The sequence below is a fragment of the Petaurus breviceps genome, unplaced genomic scaffold, assembly GCF_028583685.1.
Source record: "Petaurus breviceps papuanus isolate PSGF00001 unplaced genomic scaffold, PetGlider_PUasm1.0 582, whole genome shotgun sequence".
Classification (NCBI taxonomy): Eukaryota; Metazoa; Chordata; class Mammalia; order Diprotodontia; family Petauridae; genus Petaurus; species Petaurus breviceps.
Window position 1 is genome coordinate 16,029,529 of NW_027186390.1, and position 22,294 is coordinate 16,051,822.

Consider the following 22,294-nt stretch of genomic DNA (forward strand, 5'->3'; position numbering starts at 1 on the left):
CAGGTCCTCCTGACTCCAGGGCCTGTGTTCTATCTACTGTACCACCTAGTTGCCTCCATACTACATTTCCTCCTAAGGTGATTTTTAAATCAGTTTTCTTTACATACATATTATTTCCACCACCTCCCCCTTTCAGGAAGCACAATGTCCACATATGAAAAGGGTAGTACCTTAACTGATATTGGTAGAAAGCTTTAAAGTTTGTCAAGAACTTTCCATGTACTATCTCATTTAAACCTCACAACAATTCCAGAAATTATCAAAAGAATTATTACTCCTATTATTACAAATAAGTAAACTGAGGCTTAGAACAATTATTTGACCATTGTCACAGTTAGTGAATATCTGAGGCAGGTATCAAATCAGGGTCTTCTTGACTCCAAATTAGAATTCATTCTGCTAAACCATACTATCTTTATGAAGTGAGGTGGAATTTCTAATAGGATTTGGATGGAATATTGTTGTATTCTAATACAGAACAATAACTACTACTACTACTGTTATAATGAGATAACAATGACAAATACAGTGACAATGATGGTGATGGCAACAACAACTACTATATCACTATGAAATTTCTATTAATATTTTAGGAACATTTAGTTAAATGTATTTTTTAACAGGTAGTCACAATTTGTACTCATTCATCAGTGATGGTACTTTACAATTAACTTTTTAAGAGATTGCTCCCAAATTGTATTGATGATCCAGAAAGTCATAGCTGGTCAGTTTTCTTTTCTGTCTTTCACAATACATTCTGTACTATTCTACATGTCTTTGAAAAGCAAAAAAAAAAAAAAACAAACCAACCCATGAATTAAAAAAAAATGTTATATTTACATATTCCTAAATTTACATATGCCAGGTAGATTTTTTTAGACTTCTTGAACAAAATTCCCACTGATATAATTTTTCAGTGTAAACATTTCTATTTGAAGTTTACTTGAAAGAGGATTACAGACAGGACAGTGTGCAAGGTATTTTTAACTCAAATTATTCTTGTTAAATGTGTAACAATATACTGCTGTGTATGCTGCTAAGTGTACCTTGCAAGTTATAACCTGTGCTTCATGGCTGGGTTAACATCACTTTCATTTTTTTGGAGGGCATTTGGGGTTAAGTGACTTGCCCAAGGTCACATGGCTAGTTTTTGTGTTAAGTGTCTGAAACTGAATTTGAACTCTGGTCCTCCTGACTTCAGGGCCGGTGTTCTATTAACTGTGCCACCTAACTGCCCCTTAACATCACTTTCAAAGTCTTAACCCTAGAATTTTCAAGCCTGAGAATCATAGAATTAAACTATGTTAGGAATGAACTATATATAGGTAGTAACTCATGTTCATTATAATTGCAAGGCTCAAATCAGATAATCAGTGTAAAGTCCCTTCCAAAACCTAAAGTGCTATATAAATGTCAAGTAATAGTAACAGTACTAGTAATAGCAGTAGCAGTAGCAGTAGCGGCAGCAGCAGTAACAGCAGCAGCAGCAGCAGTAACAGCAGCAACAGCAGCAGTAACAGTAATAGAGCAAGTTAAGTCTCATAAAACACTTTTCTGACAGTAACACTGTGAAGTAGGTAGCACAAGTATTATCATACCTATAATGCTTAGATATAGAAACAGACTTCAAAAGAGGTTTAGTGATTTGCTTATAGTAGGGTTTGAGGTAAGAATAGGACACAGATATAACTTCTAGTACAGCACCCTTTTTCCCTGCAGAAACCTCTAAGTGTTAGAGATGAGGAAATTAAGTTGAAGATAGGTCAAGGGATTTACTATTCTCTGAACTAGTTACTGGCAGAGCTAGGATTAAAACCCAGTTGTCCTTGACCCAGTTCTCTGCTCCTCCTATAACACCAATTTGTTTGCCTGTTTGTTAGCCATATACAACATCTTGGTTTATTATTTTTCTTTATTTCATTTATTTCTGTCCCCCACTTGTTCTATTTTCTACTTTGACCCTGTCCCTTTTCAAAAGTGTGTGCTTCTAACTACCCTCCCCCCCCCCAGTCTGCCCTCCCTTCTTCCTTGTTATGGGAATGTGAATTTCAGACCTTCCCTGCCCCTAGGCCCTTTGATAGGCTTAAGTGCACCTGGAGCCTGTGGCTGGAGGCTTGTTTATCCGGAGATACTTTGTGATTGGGCAGTGGGTCTAGAGGGTTGTGACATTCTCTGAGCCAGGAGAAGGCTATATAAATCCTGATGGGAGGCTTTGTTTGGGGGCTCACTTTGAGAAGTGTGTGATTTCACCAGACAAGACTCTGGGCAGCCGTTGAGCCCCTGGCTTTGAAAAAGCAGATGTTGATTCTATCCTCTCTGGCAACTGACTAGGTATGGATGTAATGGTCAAGACAGTTGGAAGCCTGTCTGCTTGATCCCTTTCTCTGTCTCCTTGTAACTTCTGCTTGTAACTTGTTTGTATTCTCTGAAGTTCGAAGTTCGGTGTGCTGACATTTTCCCCCTGAAGTAGGTAAATGACATATGTTTGATTAAAGCAAGATTGTTAACCCCTTTTGAGTTCCTTTCCTTTAGAAAAGCAGATCTAAGAACCTGTGTTGGCAGCCACCCTGGGCATGTCGGGGTTCTTGCTGGGGGGTTCTTGCAGGGTTCTTCTTCTCCCTTCCCCCCTACTTTCCTGTAGGGTAATATACCCAACTGAGTGTGTATGTTATTCCCTCCTGAAGCCAAATTCAATGAGAGTAAGGTTGACCCATTCCATTTTGCCTTCCTATTCTTCCCCTCCATTGTAACAGTTTTCACTTGCCTCTTTTGTATGAGATAATTTACCCTATTCTGTCTCTCCCCGTCTCCTCTCATTATATTCCTCTCTCACCTTTTAATTTAATTTTTTAAATATCATCCCTTCTTATTCAATTGATCCTGTGCCCTCTATGTATACCTGTACCCATATATACACACACTCACATATGTATTCATATGCACATATACCCTCCTATATAGACATATATGTGTATACACACATATATTTATATTTCCTTCAACTATCCTCATACTGAGAAAAGTTTCATAAGTTCCAATTACTGTTTTTCCATGTAGGCATGTAAATAGTTCAACTTTGACAAGTTCCTTATGATTCATTTTTCCTGTTTACCTTCTCATACTTCTCTTGCTTCTTGTATCTGAATGTCAAATTTTCTATTCAACTCTGTTTTTTTCATCAAGAATGCTTGAAAGTCCTCTGTTTCAATGAGTAACCATATTTTCCCCTGAAGCATTATACTCAGTTTTCCTGGGTAGATGATTCTTGGTTTTAATCCCAATGTGATCCCAATACAGCTGGACTGTATTTTACTTTGTACACCTGGCAAGCTCATCAATATTGACAGCTGGCATTGAAGAAATCAATTCTCTGATGACTAACAAATATTTTTATATATTTTTTGGATAAGTTTGTTATTATAGTTAAAATCAGAGGACTGAAACATGAAAGTTCATAAATGATCTTTATATACACACACACATTTCCATACCTCTGCATGACAATGAGGTCAAGGCCATCAAAAATATACAATGAATAGCTGCTGATTGCTTATTGGGGCACGATGTTGCCCTCAATGCAATGAACTGTTAAAGAATATAAGGGAATTTATGTTATTATGCAATCTTGTTGGGGAGATACAATAAAGATACTTTGAGGGATTTGTTGTCTCACTGGTGTAATCACTTCCTCCTTGGATCCAGCTGATATCCCTGAGTGGTTTTTCATTCTGACTGATTGCTATTCATCATGTCTTTCCAGAAATTCTCCACAGAGGATCCAACCAATATATTGGCATTCTTACTCTGGTCCTTTGCATATCCTAGTAGTATAAATGGGATATTTGGACTAATCCTGTTTCTTTTTTTTTAAATAGGTGACTTTTTTATATCTTAATAATCCCCTGATATGCGCCTCTACCTCTGCCCCCCAAATTAAGCCTTCCTTTGTTGAAAAAAATAGGTATTCATGCAAAACCAATGGATATAAGAAGCATTCGTGAGCACTTATCTGTCCATTCAAAAGCAAGAGTATGTATACCCTCACCTTTCTTCTGGCCCAGCATGGGTCATTATAATTGCATTGCATCCATCTCCATCTTGTTTTTTGTAATTTACATTAATATTCTCAATATGTATGCCATTTTTCCTTCTCTTGTTTACTTCAACTCACAATACCTCATATATTTTTCTACTTTTCTCTGAACTATTCATATTTTTAAGCTTCACAATAATATTAGATTGCATTCAGACATCACAGTTTATTCACACATTCATTGTCCAGTTGATGAACATTCACTTTATTTCCATGTTTTTTTTTTTCCTATTACAAACAGTTTTGAAGTGAGTACTTTGGATTACATGGGATACTTTTTTCCCCCTTTGTTAACCTTAGGGTAACAAAGTGGAATCTCCAGATTGGAATTAATGGATCAAATGAAGAATAATTCAGTGAATTTCTTTGTCTAATTCCAAAGTGTTTTCCCAAATGTTTGGATCTAATCACAGTTCCATCAAATGGAACGTTAGCATACTTGTCTTCCCTCAGTTCTTCAAATGGCAAATATTTTCAATATTTTATAATCTCTATCACATTATTAATTTAGCTAGCATTATCAATATTATTATGTTAGTATGACCTAACAGCTAGTAATCCATATACTTTGAATTATGTAACTTGTTTATTTACTTAGGGGGAATTTTACTGTTTTTATATGAATTTAGAATTTACTTTAGAATTACCTTACCTTTAGAATTTACCTAGATATTTTATATGCTTTGTATTTATATTGATTAAGATGTCTCCTTATTCCTTTGCTTTCTGTTTTTTTTAATATAGAAATGCTGATGATTTTAGTAAATTTGAGTATATTCTCTATTTTACTAAAATTAATTGCATTAATTACTTTCTTGGCTGATTCTCTGTGACTTTCAAAGTAAATAATCATTTTGTATGCAAATCATGGTAATTTAATATTACTTTTCCTAAATGAATGCCTTTAATTTTTTTTGGGGGGGTGTATTACTACTATTGGTAGCATTTCTAGAAAGTAGGTAGGGCATCCTTATGTTACATGTATATTTATTGAGAAAGAGCCCAATTTTTCTAAAACACAAAGAATTCTAGCCTCTGACTTGAGACAGAGAACACACTTTCTGGGGCTACTTCCGAAATTTCTGCTCACATTGGCACTATTGGTCCTCAGAGGGAGATAAGATTTTATTGCTCAATAAGAAGTCTGTGACTTTAGAGACATGTTGTTCCTGAGCCCCTATCCATGGTGCTCTTTATTGTTTATTATCCAGAATTAATTAGCTTTTCAAAAGGGAATTAACTCTTGGCTCCTGGTTATTGGGAATCCTTTTTTTCCCCCTTTGTGATTTCCTCATGGAATTTAGCTTAGATGTAGCTCTTAGATGAACTTTAAAGATCTGTGCACTTACAAAGTCTTGAAGTTATCTTTCCTCCGTGTGTATAGCTTATGCTTAACTCTGGAGTTCTGCTACTGATTCCACTAGACACTGCTAATGACGTTCCAATTATAGAAACTCCAGGTATTAAAAATATTAGAAATTCACAAGTTTATCATTTGGTCAATGGGGCAAGGGAGGGGAGAGAAAATTTCCCTTTTCTGAGGACAATTTGCTCCTAAGAGTCTTGTTCTAGGTTCCTTCACTGTTCAACTGGCCTGCTGTCAGAAAGCTCAATTTGAAATTATTTTCTGTTATAGATAGACTTAAAGGTATATCTTATACTTTTAGTTCATGCAACATATTTACTGTGTGACCTCGTCTTTCTCTGTCCAATGAGCAAAGCACTTCATCCGTCCCCAATTAATTAAAGAATTGTTTGCATATAGATTACACATTTAACTGATTCATGCAAGATATAATAAGCTAAAAATTGATAAATGAGCTGAATATTAAAAGTTGTGTCATGAAAATCAGAAGAGAACTATATCAGGTAGGTTTCACAATTCTGGCTGAATTATTTTTAAAAAGAAATTTTTATCGATATTTTTTGTTTTTACATTACCCAGTTTTTCCCCATGGCAATCCTCTAGTTTCCCTAGAGAGGACTTCATATAACAAAGATTATTTTTAAAAGAAAAAAATGAAGAGAAAAAGTAATTACCAAAATCAATTAGTACCTCAAAATATAAAAATACATGCAAAGGTCCTCAGCAACGGACCTTACCCTCTTCAGGGGAATGGAGTACTTCATGTACCTCTTTTTTGGGGCTGTGCTTTGTTCTTCGTAATTTTATAAGACTCACTTTTGATCCTCTTGTGATTATTGATTTTTCTATTTACATTGCTGTAGACTTATATATTTTTTCTAGACAGCATCAGTTCATTAAAGTCTTCCCTTCCTTTATCATATTTATCATTTCCTATAGCAAAATGTTTTGTTATATTCCTTTACCATATTTCATTTAATCAATCAATGGGTATTTTTTAGTGGTCTTTTGCTACCACAGAAGTTCTGCTTTAAACATTTTGGTGCATTTGGATGCCTTTTTCCTAAGCTTATACTCCTTGGCTTATATACTTAGTAAACGAATCTTTGGGTCAATTGCTATGGACAGTTTAGTCACGTTACTTCATAATTTGGTCAGGATCCCCATGCCAAGACTACTTCTCTATTTTTACTCCTTTTTATCCCTATTAGGAGACACCTTGTTTCCCAGATTTAAGGCCTAGCAAGCAGGCTGTACCCTGAAGTTGGAATAATAACAATTTTTTTTTTCTCTCACCCTCTGGATGAAATTGACAGCACAATTCTAGAATTGTTTCATAACATCACTTGATAGTCCCTGCGTTTGGACAAGCACTTTCAGTACCCGTGTTCTTGTCATGAACCTCTGCTTTGAATCACATTTGTCACATTGTTGCTCTTATCCCCCACTGTCAGGGCCACAGCTCATTATGTAGCAATTGGTATATATATTAAGATTTGGTCATACTAATGGAGGATTCCTAGTAGAGGAGGCCCCAACAGACGGGTCTAGTTTCCCTCCTCCAACAGAATAAAGAAAACTTTTTTGCTTATGACTACTGTTAGCTCTTTGTTTTTATTTTTTTCATTTTATTTTTCATAGTTAACTGTGTTTGTGATAACCTGTGTGAGCTCTTTGGCATTTTTAGAGTTAATAGTAGTTGCATAACCTTTGTGACTCTTTGGTTATTTGTTTTTAGGGTTGACAATTCCAAAATGGTTGGATTTAGTCACAGTTTTACAAACAACCCATTATTATGATTATTTCCCAACAATTTTTTCAGTATTCTATTTATTCATCTTTTGTCATCTTTTCTAATTTTCTGGAGTTAGATGAATTGTTTTGTTTCATATTTCTCTTTTTTTTTTCTTTTTGGAGGGCAATTGGGTTTAAGTAACTTGCCCTAGGTCACACGGCTAGGTTTTTTGTTTGTGTGTGTTAAGTGTCTAAGGCCGGATCCCAACTCAGGTCCTCCTGACTCCAGGGCCAGCACTCTACTCACTGTGCCCCGTAGCCACCCCTCATATTTCTCTTAATATTAGTGATTTGGAACATTCATTGATTGTAAATAGTTTTCAATTATTTTCATAACTGTTCCTATCCTTTAACCATTTATCTAGTGGGAAATGGTTTTTAAAAAATTCATATACATTCTATCTAATAGCTAGATGATTTTTCAAACATTCTAAGGTGTGAGCTAGCCTTGATTTAAAAAAAATTGATAGTTTTATTTTCTTCTTCCTTGATTTATCAGTTGTTGAGTCATTTTTCAGTCATATCTGACTTTTTGTGACCCCATTTATGTTTTCTTGGAAAGGATACTGGAGTGGTTTGCCATTTATTTTCCTGCAGATGAGGAAACTGAGCCAGAGTTTTATGTGACTTGCTAATGGTCATACAGCTCATAAATGTTTGAGGTCATATTTGAACTCAGAAAGATAAGTGTTCCTGACTCCAGACCTGGAGCCTTATGCACTCTATCCACTGTAATATCTAGTCACCCTTTTATTAAATTGGCTAGTTTTATAGATTTTATTAATCTTTTCAAAGCACAGGTTTTTTCCCATTCTATATTATTTTTGTTTTCCATTTTATTTATTTTTCCTACTTTTGTAGATTTTGTCTTTTTTCCTTATTTGGAGTTTATTAATTTATTAACTTTCACTTTTAAATATTACTTGTTAAATTAATTATGCTGTTTTTAAAATTGAACTTTTCCCCTATCCCAATATATATTAGTGTATTTCTAAATCTCAATCAATTCTCCCTTCTACTTATTTTATTATGTTCATTTGTCTTCTATTTATTTATTTATGTTATCTTTTTAAAAGATTTAATAGTATTTTTCCCAATTTTATATTGACAATTTTTAGCATTCATTTTTATAAGATTTTGAGTTGCAGACTTTTCTGCCTTCCTCTGTTTACCTCCTGTCCTCCCAAAATGATGGGGAATTTGATACAGGTTATATATGTGCAATTATGAAAAACATTTCCATGTAAGGCATAGCATAGTTGTGAAAGAAGAAGCAGATCAAAAGGAAAAAAATGTGAAAGAAGTAAGTGAAAAAAGCATGCTTTAAAGTGCATTTAGAGTCTATCAGTTCTTTATTTGGATATGGATAACATTTTCCTTTTTGAGTTCTTTGTGCTTGGATCATTGTGTTGTTGAGAAAAGCTGAGCCATTCATAGTTGATTATAACATGATATTTCTGATACTATTATGTAAATGTTTTTTTTTTTTGGTTCTGCTTATTTCACTTTGCATCAATTTTTACAAGTCTTTCCAGGTTTTTCTGTAATCTGACTGTTTATGATTTCTTACTGCATAATAGTATTTTATTATATTCATATACTGCACCTTGTTTAGCCATTCACCAAATGATGGGATTCCCCTCAATTTCCGGTATTTTGCCACCACGAAAAGGACTGCTATAAAACATTTTTGCTCATGCAGTTCCTTTTCCCTTTTTATGATCTTTTTGGGATACAGACCTAGTAATGGTATTGCTAGATCAAAGAGTTTGCCCAGTTTGCCCTTTGGACATAGTTCCAAATTGCTCTCCAGAGTGGTTGCATCAGTTCACAACTCTACCAATAGTGGACTAGTGTCCCTGTTTTTCTCATATCCTCTCCAACGTTTATAATTTTATTTTTTTGTTATATTCAGTCACATAGGTATAAGATGATATCTCAGGGTTGTTTTAACTTGCAATTCTCTAATCAAAAGTTAGAGCACTTCTTCATTTGCCTATAAATAGCTTTGATTTTTTTCATCTGAAAACTTCCTGTTCATATAATTTGACAATTTATCAACTGAGATTTAATCTGCTTCCTATTCAAATAGTTTATCACTGTTATTCCCTAAATGAAAATATTCCTTCACTTTTAAGGGGTTATAAGATTTAGTCCTTGGATTATTGATTCATTTCTTCTCTTTTACTTGGCTTGAATCTTTGACTTCCCCTTAAGTCTTTAACCCCTTAAAGCCTGTCATTACTGAATGATATTTTTTTCCTTTTAAACTGGAAATTCTTTTTCTTTAAGCAATAAAGGTATCAAACAATTGATTTTATCACTTATTCTTTTTTGATAATAATGCTTTTTTAAAAAAGTCTTTCTTGATTTTCTCTTTTATGGGTTGTTTTGTTTGTAAAATAAATCCTCCAGTGGTCTCTGGTAACTTTTGCTTGAAGGTCCATGTTGAAGTCTTTGTTGGAGGTCAGTATTTTTCTTTTCTTATTTTTTTCCTTTTTCTTATTATTATTATTATGACTTTGACAAATACAAATAAGCATGAATATATACTTCAAGAATGGAAAATTGGACTTGCATATAAAATCCTCAGTCTTTATCATGCAAAGGTATGTTTGTATGTTTTTTTTTTTTGGGGGGGGAGTATATTAAAACCTAACATTGTAGTTTCAACACTACCTTGCCCTTTCTCTTTTTGCATTTTCTTTTGCTTATTTTTTTAATGATTCATTGATGTATTTCTTTTCTTATTTTCGGTATTGTTATTTCTATCCTGAATGTATCCTAATTCTTCCTGTTCCTATTTCATTTAGAGGTTTCCTTTGTAAAAAATAGTTATGCAAACAAAGCCACACATTCGCCATATCAGAGAATATGTTTCTCATGAAGATCCATATTTTTTTCATTGATAATTAATTACATTTAACTTTCCAGGATATGTTGTTTTGGGTTTCATTTTGTGCTTCTTTAGTTGTGGGAGTAATCATATTCCAATTTTTTTCTATCTAATGTGTCATGATTATAGAATTACATAGAGTAATTTGAATTGATGTCCTTTCATAATTGGAGGCTTTTGTCCTGTATGCTTATAAGATTTGTTGCTTGTCATAGAAATTTCTAAATTTAACCACTGTATGCCTTGAAGTGTCAAAAACAAGATTTTTTCTCTGCTTTTCAGGCTGTGGATTATCTGTCTTATATTCAAAGTTATTTACTTTGCTGTTTGATTTATTTATGCATAAAGAGCTCTGGTTTCTGTCTCGATTTCCATCCTAGTGTCTGTTTTATTTCTTCTTTGGGCCATTTTGGGTTTTCTTGTTGTCATTCTATGATGTTAGGGGAATCTGCACAATTTATCTTCACAATTTATGTCCTTTTTCATTGGGGATTTCTAGTTCATTTTCCTTTAAAGTATAATATTATTTGATTATGTTGTGCTATTTTTAAAATTAAAAATATTCCTTCTGCCTTTAAGGTTTTCACTGCAGTTATATATAATTAGGCACTAGTTTTGTCTCCAGCCTTTCCTTTTTTATTTTGGCAGTTTTCATGTCTTGGACATTTTATCTTTGAGCACTTTTCACATATTCCCAGTAACTTTGTCTGGCATTTCCCACTCAGAGTTTGACCTCTTTCACTTCTACCTACTGTGGGACTCGCATTTTCTTTTAGATGTACCCACCAAGGCTAGGAGGTGAAATAGGGAAAAACCATTTGGATCCTAGCTGGGATAAGATCATGTCAGGAAAGGAATGACTGGAGCTAATTTCCTTCTCTTATTTTCCCAGGAGCACAGAAGCTCCTCTCCCTTAAGCTGATGCTGCATTATTGCTTTCTCTCTCCTGCCCTCATAGTGGAAACTGTTTAATATAATATGGCTGCTCAGGATCAATATTTTCTGCCTCTTATGAGATATAGAGTGGTTCAGGCTGATTCTCTGCCAAAGGAGAATGAGTTAGGAGCCCCCACAACTGAGACTTGCAACAATGTGCTTTCTTGTTGTTTGTGCTGTCTGCATCCAGACTGTGGGGTGACCTGGTCGTAATGGTTGTACAACATCAACAGACATTCAGGAAAATCTTACCAAGCCAGGTCCTATTACTAAGTGTTGGAGATATAAATAAAAGCAAAAACAAGTAAATTTCTTGCCCTCCAGGAGATGATATTCTCATGGAGGAAGATAACACACAAAAACAGCTAACAAGATAGTAGTGGAGAAGGTACCCATGCAGAGGCATTGTGGCAAAGTCCTCACAATCAAAAACACTGCTAAAGAGAAAAATAAATTATGAACTTTTTGGGTCTGTCCCCCAGATGAAGACCCAAGAAAAAACTAACCAGTGGGAGAAAGAGTCCAGCATGGTAGGATGTTCCAGAATGAGAAGGTACCAGACAGTGAGGATAGTTATAGGATGGGAAGGCAATTGAATCATATTGATTATGTCCCTTGTTGGGTAAGGGGAACTTTAAATATTTCAGTTGTAAATAGTATTTCAAATAGATTCTGAATTATTCAATTTTTAATAACTTGACCTGTATTTTTTCTTGTTTTGAATTTGTTAGCTTGGATGAGTTATGATGAAAACAACTACTCAATAAACTTTCCAATCATATAAATTTTCCTTTTATTCCTAAATTGTTCCATGACTAGCTAACATCTATTTTCCAGACATGGATGTGGTCAAAAATCTCTTTTACAACAGTTTTCATATCCATGTCATGGATGATTTAAATGAAATTCAGAATAACAACTGATGCCACAAAATTAGGTGATTAATTACAAAATGAATTAAATACCTAGAAATTACCATGTTATAGATACATATTAATATGCATACACATCATATATACATATGCATGTATACACATATGTACATATATACCTTAGGTGCTGCCAGAAAACTGAAGGCTTAAGACAGATTGCCCATTCACATGAAATTTCTTGGGGCAGATGCATGGTGCTAAGGATAGGGTTCCAGGCTTGGAAACAGAAACACCTGATTTCAAATCTGACCTTATATACTTACTAGCTGTGTGACCCTGAACAAGTCTTTTGACCTTATTTGCCTCAGTTTTCTCATCTGTACAATGAGCTGGAGAAGGAAATGGCAAATAACTGTAGTATCTTTGTCAAGAAAACCCCAAATGGCTTAGTGAAAAGTTGGACAGGACTGAACGACAATAAATGAAATTATTTTTTTCCCAGAGATTTGTAAATCTCAAAATCTTTTCCATAGATATTCAAACACACCCAGTAGTTGCACGTAAACTTTCGCATAGTCCTTTGGTTTCATAATTGATGATCATAGGAAAGGTGACCCACAAAGGTAGTATCAAAAAGTAGCAAATATTTTAAATGGTACTTAAAACTTTTACTGTAGGTTTGAGGAAATACATCAAAAAGATTTCACATCCCTGTTTTTATTTTTAATAAAAAGGATGAAGAAGCTTACATAAGGTTTTGTTGCTCTGTGTTTAGTTGTTTTTTTTTTTTTAAGCAATTGGGGTTAAGTAACTTTCTCAAGGTTACACAGCCAGTTATTTCTGGGTGTAGTGCTGAGTATCTGAGCTCAGATTTGATCCCCAGGTCATTGCGACACTGGAGCTGGTGCTCTTACTCGCTGAGCCACCTGCCCCCCCCCCCAAGCAATTGGGGTTAAGTAACTTGCTCAAAGTTACATGGCCAGGTGTTTCTAGGTAGGTGCTAAGTGTCTGAGCCTGGGATTCAATCCTCAGGTCATCCCAACACTGGAGCCGGTGCTCACTGTGCTACCTGGCCACCCCTCTGTGTTTAGTTTAATGTCTTGGTGCATAAACTGAATTGATAGGTGCTTAAAGTTAATTGCTTTATTTGTATAGGCATAAATTCCTTGATGAAGAGCTGTTTGGGGTATTTGCCTTTCTTTTCAGTCAGTTTCTGTCATTAACAATGTCACTAGAAAACATGGCAGCCTTGACCAAGGGTTGGTCATATCAATGTAGCTGTGCTGAACCTAGGAGTGAGTCCTAAATCTCAAGATATTAGTGAAAATATTCTAAATGTGCTAGCAAGAAAACCACTTATGTTTTATCTTCCAAACCATTCTAAAATTGATCATAGGGATGCCACCTGTATCTTCAACTAAATTAAATTATATTTGAAAGGCATGAGTGCTTTGTTAAGTTCCACAATTTTCTCTTATATCTATATCACACCTGAAGTGTGAGAAGTGGCAAGATTCTTTTTTATTAAAGAAAAAGGTATTTTGAATGTTTTAATTAATTCTTTGAAAAATACTCTTTCAAGGGTGGTTAGGTGGCTCAGTGAACAGAACACCAGCCCTGGAGTCAGGAGGACCTGATTTCAAATCTGGCGTCAGACACTTAACACTTAACTAGCTGTGTGACCTTGGGCAAGTCACTTAACCCCAGTTGCCTTCCAAAAAGCAAAAAAAAAATACACTTTCCCCAATGCCTTTCCCCCACAAAACTCTTTCTTGTCCCAAAGCAAACAGGAGAATTACATTAGTTCACATTTATGTGGTGGAATAAAAGGTGGAGTAAAGGAAGCACTACAGCTGAGCTTTCCCAACATTCCCCTTCATATACTTTTTTTTTTTTAAGCAATTGGGGTTAAGTAACTTGCTCAAGGTTACACGATCAGTTATTTCTGGGTGTGGTGCTGAGTGTCTGAGCCCGGGAATCGATCTCCAGGTTGTCCCAACACTGGAGCTGGTACTCTTACTCGCTGAGCCACCTGGCCACCCCTGAGCAATTGGGGTTAAGTAACTTGCTCAAAGTTACAAGGCCAGGTGTTTCTGGGTGGGTGCTAAGCGTCTGAGCCCGGGATTCGATCTCCAGGTCTTCTCAACACTGGAGCCGGTGCTCTTACTTGCTGTGCTACCTGGCCGCCCCTCCCTTCATATACTTTAAAATATTTAAAATCAAATTCTAGACCAGCAGAACCAATGAAATGACGGGGTGACATTCTTCCAACCCAAGACACTTAAGTCAGGAGGAGAGATCTGTGACAGGAGGGTAAGGGCTGACTTAGAGGCCACGTGGATATCACATAAGTGGTGGTATGTGGTGATGGTGATAGCAGCAGCAGAAACTTTGGAGGCTCTCAAACCAGAGATAGTAAGGGGATCAGACCACCAGTCACAAAGAAAATATAGCAGACCCTTATGTTCACACTGGGTACGGGACAGGATTTCAAAACTGTTTTAAAACTCCATAACATTTCTATTTCTGGGTGACAGTTCCAGGCAAAGCAGAGTACATTCTATCACAAGGGGACAGGGACTCTGAGGACAAGTATCACTTCTGGTCCCAAGGAAGGAGCCCCCTGAGAATCAGTATTGCTCTGTTCCCAAGGGAACAGGGGCCCTTAGGAGCAGTGTTTCTTGAGGCTTCAAGGTATCAGGGGTCCTTGCTGAGTAAGGACCAGAGAACAGAACAGGAAAACTGTGACCACACATATCTCTGGATCATACCACCGTAGAGCAACCAAAAAGTTCTGAATTCCCAGAATGAGCTCTGAAAACAGCAGTGTGAAGGAAAAAAAAGCCTGGAGCTTGACACTGCTGCTCTTCTTTCAACTCCTCTAATAACAGGAGCAGAGCCCAAATTTAATATAAAGTTCAAAGTCAAGAAATGGGTTGGGAAATTGAGAAAATCACCAAAAAACAACGTGACTTTAAAATTGCTATGGTGATAGGGAAGATTGTAAAGCCAATTACAAGTAGCTCTCCTGAGGACTGCTGCTGTGAATAACTTTGAGGATCCAATCATATAGTATAGTGAATCCTCTATTTACTCAGCAATAAACTAAAGAAAAATATTCAAGAAACTAAAGCACAACATTCACAACAATATAATATGAACAACTTATTACCAAGGTGGCCATATAGTCTTAAACAAAACGTATCATTCAGTAAGTCACAATCTCCTCAATCAATATAGAGTATCCAAGTAAAGCCTTCTTTCATCTTGACTCAAGGTTGACTTTCAATCATCCTTAAGCCAATTATCCTTCCTAGGGGTTTTCTTTTTGGGATTGTTTCCAAGAGGCGATCAGTGAATTGTTTCAATTTCTATTTTGCCCTCTGGTTCTAGAATATCAGGGCAGTTTTGCTTGATGATTTCTTGAAAGATGTTGTCTAGGCTCTTTTTTTTTTTTGATTATGGCTTTCAGGTACTCTAATAATTTTTAAATTATCTCTCCTGGACCTATCCTCCAGATCAGTGGTTTTTCCAATGAGATATTTCACATTGCCTTCTAATTTTTTTTTATTTGTTTGGATCTGTTTTATAGTATCTTGATTTCCCATAAAGTCATTAGCTTCCATTTGCTCCAGCCTAATTTTGAAGGAATTTTTCTCTTCAGTGAGTTTTTGAAATTCCTTTTCCATCTGGTAAATGTGGTTTTTTAAGGCATTCTTTTCCTCATTGGCTTTTTGGGCCTCTTTTGCCATTTGGGTTTGTCTATTTTTTAAGGTGTTATTTCCTTCAGTATTTTCTGGGGTCTCCTTTAGCAGGCTGTTGACTTGCTTTTCATGATTTTCTTGCATCATTCTCATTTGTCTTCCCAATTTTACTTCCACTTCTCTTACTTGATTTTCAGAACCAGTTCATGTTTTTCTTGGAAGCTTTTGATGCAGGAGTTTTGACTTCGTTATCTTCTTCCCATTCCATGCCTTGATCCTTTTTTCCCCCCAAAAAAGATTCTATGTTCTATTTGTGCTTTCTCTGCTTGCTCATCTTGCCAGCCAATTACTTGACTTTTGAGCTCTTTGCCACAGTAAAACTCTGCTTCTAGATTGCAGAAAGCTATATACCAAATTGCTGGGTTTTTCACAGCTGCCAGAGCTCTTATAAGGGCACCCTCTCTGCAGCCCCCACAAGCTCTGGCACACTGGCCACTCACTCCAGGACCACTATCCAAGACTACCATCCAGATGCAGGCAGGTTAAAGCAAGATCAATTACTCTCTGAATGGTCTCTTGGTCCCCCTACGATCTGCAGGCCAGGAGCTCTGGAAGTGCTCACATGGCAGCAGCTGCAGCCACCACGCCCCTGCCACTTCTGGTCCCGGGGCAGGGGCCAGACCTTGCTCTTCTCCATCCAGTTCCAACAGAATTCCAGACTGACTTTTAGTTTCTTTTTTGGTGTTTATGGGTTGACAAGTGTGGAAACCACCACAGCTGCTGGTGATTCACTCTCCTGAAGTCTGCTCTGGCCTCCACTGGTCTGGGCCACCCCAAGGCCAGAACCATGCAGCTCACATGGGGCTGTGTGTGGCTCACACGGGGCTGCTCTCAGTGCAATAGACCCTTCCTATTGGCTTGTTGGACTACCTTCAGCAGGAGATTTGTTTCTCTCTGTCACTTTGTAAGTTCTATAGCTCTAAAATTTGTTTAGTCATTTTTTTAACATGTGTTGGAAGTGGTAGGAGCCAGAGCCATGAGGCCAATCATCCTTAAGGGGTAGTAGAAAGTACAAACACCATCATTCAGCACTGAGTACCCAAGTAAAGTCCTCTTTCATCTTAACTTGAGGCTGACTTCCAAACCCCATGGCTCGTCTTCCATAGGCTGTTCTTCTACCATCTCTTGCCTGGATTCACAGATGGGCAGCTTTCCTAGGTTTTGCCTGGATTCACACAGTTCTTGCCTGGACTCACATGTAGGCAGCTCTCCACTCCTATTTCATACCTTAGCTTATGGGGACTGTTCCACTCCAAGCTCTTTGAAGTTTCTGTTTCTAGGAAGACATAGTTTAACAGAGCTACAACAGTATTTACACACTTCACCAGCACTATCGTTTCAATTCACTTTCTCTCTGACAAAGTTACACAAACCAACAGACAAAGCTTGTGTCTGAGAAATGAAACAAAAATCAGTAGTAAAGTCCCAGGACTTCTGTAAACAGCAGGAAAGCCCTCTTTCCAGACTTCCATATGAGCAGTAAAGTCCTCTTTCAACAGACAAAATGCTACATTCTGACAAAGTAACATCAACACAGACAGAACACACAGAGTGCCAACATCACAAACATTCTCCCTCTCAGTTTTTCTTGGTTCCAGTTCATGCTCGAGCTTTTCTCTGTTCTGCTTCTTCCTGTTCCACTCTTTTGGCAAGCTCCTTCTACCCTGGCCTCCATGTGATGACATTAAGCCTTTTAAGGACAGGGAAGGTCTCCAAACTCTCTTAGGCCTATTGAGTGCAACATAATGTATACTGTTTCCAACAAAGACAATCAAACACAATCCAACAAACACAAGCAAAATTGAGGCTCAAAGGCACTTGAATAGCTGAAACAAGCAACAAAGTTCTACTTTGCTTGCCATTACAATCCTATACACATAAGGCATGTTTCATTATCAGTAGTCTGGAATCAAGAGTGATCATTACCTTGTTCTGAAGTTTTGTGTCATTTTTTTCTTTATACCATTGTAATAATTTTGTATATTTTTTCTCTTGATTCCTTTCAATTCACTCTGAATCAGTTCATATGTCCTTCCAAATTTTATAAACTATGTGAAATTTCTTATGCCTCAATATTATTCCATTACATTCCTATACCAAAATTCTTTTTTCATTCTGAAATAGACACTCAAAAGCTCTATTTTTTCTCAAAGTATATTATTCTGAATATTTTAGTACTTGTCCAACTTCTCTTGGCCTTACTCCTTAGAATGTATACCTAGGAGAGTGGGATTGTTGGGTCAACACAACTAAATAATTAAATGACTTCTTATACATAAAATTTTTCCTCATGAGAGTTAGATTAAGTTACTGCTCCAACAATACATGTATGCCTTTCTTACTAAATCTCTCTAACACTGAATGTTTCTACTGACATTTGGAAGATTTTATTTAAAAGGTTTGTCATAATCTTGCCCTCTGAACCCCTCCCTCCATATACCTAATCCTTCCATATGAAAAAAATTCAAATATTGGCAATTCCCCTAAATAATTATTTTCCAGCCCAAAAATCAGAGTTCCTCCAACCAGAAGTCATATAGAATGACCCCATATTGGTCATTGCATCTTAGGTACTCTATGGCCAGATTTGTGCTGGATTTAACTCTTAACAGGCAGGAGCCTGTTGTTAAATTGTCAGTGATTTATTGTTTTGTTGATTGTCTAGACTTTAGAAAGTATTAACAATGAAGATTATGTTTAAAAGTCTGTGCATATTTCTTTGTTCTGTGTAGCTCAGTTTTTAAACATCTGCTACCACATCCTGTGTTACTCTATAGTCAATTCTTGAGCTCAGCAGGAGTTCTAGAAGTTCAGTAGAAAGATTAGAGAATTAAGTCGTTACCAGACTTGAGGTCTTGAGACTGAAGGTTCCTAATAATAATAACTGGCATTTTTACATAGTGCTTTAAAGTTTGCAAAGTGCTTTATTCTATTGTATCATTTGAGCTTCATAACAGCCCTGACTATGAATTCATGTATAATTCTCAAAACATAACTCAAAGATTTGAGTACATCACTTTTGATATAATCTGAAGACCAACTTTAAAAAATCTGTTTCCTCATCTATAAAATAATGATTATGTTCAGTGGTCTCTGAGGTCCCTTCCAACTCTAATGACTTGTGAATCTATTGTTCATGCTATTCCATAAGTCTAGAATTCCCTCATTTTTCCTCTCCTCTTTCCTCAAGTTTCTCTACCTTCATGAGATGACTGACTACTCCATTCTACAATAATGTCTAAACTACTCATTTCAGTACCTAATCACTTACTTCCTTCTAGTGCTCTTCAATTATTGCATGTAAGTTATCTTTTTCATGAGACTATAAACATTTTGGAAACAGGAAACATGTATTAGACTTCTTTATTCCTACACCTATGATTAGTAAATCAATCAACATTTATTACTCACATAAGGGATAAGAAAAACAGAAATAGCCCCTATCCTCAAGAAACTTATATTTGAGTTAAATAAATAGCCTTCAAGTAAATGGCATATCTATATGTTACATATATAGTTCACGAAAAGCACCCATAGAGAAGGAAGGCACTAGCAGCTGGGAAGAATTGGACAAACCCCCTGAAGAATGATCCTATGGTCTATAACAGAACACTAGGAACAACAGAGTGTGAAGACAGCTGGCATATATTGTAAAGTCTTCTGAAGGCTCAACCCCTAGTTTCTGCAACCTATCCTCAAATACAGTGATCTTGAAACCTTTCACTACTCCATTCGTCCTTGTTGGACATTCTCAGGTGTATGGGTATCATTCCTAAAATGTGATACCTATTTTTATCTTGCTAAAAAACAAACTATATCCTATTGACATAAATTGAAAATAACCTCCAACCAGAACTGCAACCAAAAAGCACTGTGAAATAATAACCTGGAAAATGAACTAACAGAATACTGATCATTAACTTTATTATGAGTTGTACATACCAAATTTTAGAGGGGAAGCATGGTATATGGTAAGCATTAGATCTGGAAATGTGTAGACTTAGAGAAATTATTATACATCGCCCATAACCAGTTTCTTTATCTGTAAGGGGGTTGATCACGCGGTAAGAGGAAGGAAAACAGAAGGTAAGTACTGTGATAGTATCCAAGAAATATTAAAAGACCAAAAGGAAGGTCTCCAGCCTATCTGGTGGATTCTTTGTGGAGAATCCATGGGAGAACATGGATAAATATCTCTCAGGATGAGATTGCTTAGGAGGGTTGTGAAAAGCCGCATTAGAGTTCAAATATTCATTCAAATTTTAAAGGATGGAACTTGTCTTTTAGATTTATTAGGAGGATGTGAAGGAATTGTATAAAGTGCTTTGGGAAACATTAGTCCATGAATAGAAACGATTATAACAATAATAGTTATTATTACTTTTAGTCTATAATAAAATTAAGGATTTACTAAGCACATATAGTATGTCATATGCTGCATTAATCATTGTAGAGTTAAAGACAAAAAGAAAGTTGTTTCTACACTCAAAAACTTATTATATTTGGGGAAGACATTATTTATATAGAAAGTTATTTACTACATGTAATTTCCAAAGGGAGTGTACTAAGAGTTTAGTGGATTTGGACATGCTTCCGTCATGAGGTAGCACTTGAACTGAGCTATGAAGAAAGCTAGTGGTTCTATGAAACATAACTGAGGAGGGTGTACATTCCAGGCACTGGAGGCAATCTGTGCAAAGGCTCAGAGATAGGAGGTAGAATGTCAGAATGTAAGAAATTGATTTGGCTGAAACAAAGAGTACATGAATGAAAGCACTGTGCAATAAGCCCAGAAAGGTGGAGTAAGGCCAGATTTGGCATTATAGTCAAATGGAGAAAATTCAATCAACAAGTATTTATTAATTACCTACTATATGCCAAGCTATGCTATTTCCAGGAATAAAACAAGATTGTGTTTAACATTAGAGGAAAGAGGTAGCCATGAATGTCTTTGATCAGAGCAGTGATACAATCAGACTTGTCCTTTAGTACTATCAGTTTGGGCATATGTATGGAGGATGAATTGGAGAAGAAATTTGAGGTAGGAAGACTAGTCAGGAGATTTCTGAGCTAGTCCAAGTGAGAGGAGATGAAATAAGTTGGTGATTATGTGGGTGGAGAAAAAACTACAGATTAGAGATGATATTATGGAGGTAAAATCAACAAGAATTGGCAACAGATTGGTTATGATGGATGAGGGAAAGGGAATAGTTAAGGATGATTGAAGTTGTGAACTCTTGAGATAGGATGTATAGGAATGCCTTCAAAAGAAACTGAGAAGTTAGGAAGTAGGGAAGGTTTGGGAGGAACAATGAGATCTGAGCTATTTAATTTGTCATGCTTAAAAGACATCTAGTTAGAAATGTCTTGAAGGCAGTTGGGTATGCAGAACTATATTTGTCCACAGGGATGTAAAGCCATGCACGAGCAGCTTTCCAGAAAACTGCTGCTGCGAACAGCTCCAATGTTCTGATTACATAGTATAGTGAACTCTCTATTTATTCAGCAGTAAATTAAAGCAAAACATTCACAGAAAATCAAGGTACAGCATTCACCATGTCAAAACGCAACAACTTAACACTAAAATGGTCATGCAGTGTTCACCAGAATGGTCACATAGTTTTAAGCAAAGTACATTCATTTAGTTAATCACAAAGTCCTTAATTCAATCACAAAGTACAAAAGTCAAAGTCCTCCACCTGCAATTAAGTTACAATTAAGTTACTCAGTACCTTCTTAAGTGGTAGTGGAAAGTACAAAAGGCCATCCACCCATAGGTCACAAGTAAGTTACAATTTCATCAGTCACTACTCAGTGCCCTATTTCATCAGTCACTACTCAGACAATTTGATCAGTCACTGCTCAGTACCCAGGGAGAGGTCTTTTCATCTTGACTTGAGGCAGGTTTCAGTTTCCATGGTTCCTTTTCCATAATCCCAGCTTCTGCCCAAATCTAACCAACTGCCACCTGAGTTCAAAGGCAGACATCTCCAAGTTCCTTGTCCAGCTCTCTCTCAGTTCCTGCTCCACATTGGAGCTCACAGTGTCCAGTACACCTCAAGTCCTTCACAGTTTCTGTTCCTGGGAAGAGAAAACTTAACAGAGCCACAACAATATCTTCACACATCATGCTTAGCAGAATTATAACAAATATTCACACACATGGTCAGCACTATCATCTCAATTCACTTTCTGCCTGTGAAATCTATGTAGACCCAAAGTAGACAAAGTACCAACACCACAGTCATGCTTGCTCTGGCAGCTCTGGCTGGCCCTTGGAAGTCTTCAGCGGCTCCCGCTGGTTCTGAAGCTCTCAGCAGGAGTTTGGCTGGCTCTCAGAAGAAGCTCTGCCATCATAAGTTCTGTTCTTAAAATAAAAATCACTTTCTCCAGCCTTCATGCAGCTTGCTCCAAGAAATTCCATCTCAGTTCTCAATTCTCATTTCTCTTCTCAGTTCTTCTCAATTCTCAGTTCAGTCTTCAGTCCAACAGTAGCAGCCCAGCCTCCAGATGCTCATGGGGAGAAATTCTCTCTCTCTCTCTCTCTCTCTCTCTCTCTCTCTCTCTCTCTCT

At 36.5% G+C, this 22,294-nt stretch overlaps 1 protein-coding gene and 1 pseudogene across 1 annotated transcript in view; both read left to right on the forward strand.

The window, feature by feature from the left end:
- CNBD1 (cyclic nucleotide binding domain containing 1) overlaps nucleotides 1–22,294 on the forward strand; it is a 492,475-nt gene that overhangs the window by 329,013 nt on the left and 141,168 nt on the right. The window lies entirely within an intron of this gene.
- LOC138173471 (MAPK-interacting and spindle-stabilizing protein-like) overlaps nucleotides 1,411–22,294 on the forward strand; it is a 52,651-nt pseudogene continuing 31,767 nt past the window's right edge.